Consider the following 1734-nt stretch of genomic DNA (forward strand, 5'->3'; position numbering starts at 1 on the left):
TGGATAAAGGTCCTGCCCTCAGGACATTCACATTCTAGTGGGGAAGATAAACAGGTAGCAATAATCCTGCTAGTGTAAAATTACAAACCATGCTAAACCCTATTGAGGAAATGGACTTGGTGCTCTGAGAGTGGGGGCCTGACTGAGTTTGCAGGAGGCATTACCTCTAAAGGCTGAGCTGTCACATACAAGGGAAGGTTGGGAGAGAAGGCAAGTGTACTACAGAGAGGAAACCTCCAGTGGCTGGAGCTTTTGAGGGTTGAAGGTTGGCAGGAATAGCTGAGGGTGTGGAGGTGGAACTGGCAGGTCACAGCTGAGGTTCACACCATCCTTTGTTATCTGTAGGTGATGGAAATAGCCAACAGGACCCCAGGTGACTGCCTATGCAGAGGGGTCATGATTCCCACACCCACTGTGGACCTTTGCATCTATGCAATGTTGACACTGCCCTGCCTGGTGCCACTGGTGTTTGTCCAGAACCTCTGAGCCCCATCCACCTTCTCTGTGCTGGCTGACATCCTCATGCTAGGAAGCCTGGTCCTCATCTTCCAGCACCTCCTCCAGGCATGTTTCCCACCCCATGTCATCGCTTGATAGGGGGGTTCGTGTGTGTGTGTGTTTGTGTGTGTGCATGTAGAACAAAAGCCTGGAACATGCCTTCCAGACTGTCAACCACGATTTCCTCTAGAGCAAGAAATGTCTTGCTTGGAAGTTGCTTGGTTGGAGCATGTTTTTTATATACATCTGTACTGTTTGACATATACAGGACTGTCACACAGAAAGATTCTTCCACTCTTTCCCTATCAATAGAATGACTTCACTTTTTTTAATACCGCAACTTTATAAAATGAATATATCTCTCTTACTGCAACTTTTCCATACTATGTTTATATAGGAAACATTTACATTTATGTCCCCAAACTCAATAGAACATGTTTGACAAAAGAACCTGCAGGAAAAGTCTCACATTCCAGATATGTCAGAATGTTACAACACACAAAGCCAGTTTGAAAAGGATGTGGAGGATGTTACTGGAGACAAAGCAATTTCTTGTTTACCACATATACTTGTGTTCAGTACCAAATTTTAAGCATTTATGGCCTAACATGACAGTTTATTTCTCACATATAGGCATTTTACTGAGCTTTAGTTATGTTTTAAGAATTGGTTGAGTGGTTGGGTTGGGGTGTCATTTGAGTTTTCCCAGTTTAAAGTTATATGAATTTGGTTATCAGCACATTTGCACAGATCATCAGATTACTGATATTAGAAGGTTTTATTTTGTTTTAACAAGCAGATATTTTATTGTTAGGAGGAAAACTGTAATAAGGGCTCTTGTTCGATTCAACTCAAAAGAACTGGAAGAAAAGGAGACTGTATTAGAAGGATTCTGAGAAATGTCATGAAACAGCCGAGTCACAAGGATCCAGGGGCAGTCAGGCTGTGGGAGCAACACAACTCAAGGGGTCCAACCACATCAGGGCTTCCGATGCCTCTGCTCACTTTGACTTTATCAATTGGCTTCTTTTCTCTGTCTTGATGCAAACAGCTCTGTCCATAACTTTTGAGTTTTATATTTTACCATTTTGGCCACCAGGAGACTAACCTGATGTTCTCTCAGGTCCCACAAATCCAGGAAAGAAATTCATTGGTTTAGCATGAATCAGGTGCCACCCTGAACCCATCAACTGTAGTTAGGAGAAACCCCAGCAGAAACATACCTGATACAGATGG

At 43.1% G+C, this 1734-nt stretch overlaps 1 pseudogene; it reads left to right on the forward strand.

Annotated features, from left to right (window-relative positions):
- LOC103594466 overlaps window positions 1-1734 on the forward strand; it is a 55634-nt pseudogene that overhangs the window by 26168 nt on the left and 27732 nt on the right.

The sequence above is a fragment of the Galeopterus variegatus genome, unplaced genomic scaffold, assembly GCF_000696425.1.
Source record: "Galeopterus variegatus unplaced genomic scaffold, G_variegatus-3.0.2 Scaffold1562, whole genome shotgun sequence".
Taxonomy (NCBI): domain Eukaryota; kingdom Metazoa; phylum Chordata; class Mammalia; order Dermoptera; family Cynocephalidae; genus Galeopterus; species Galeopterus variegatus.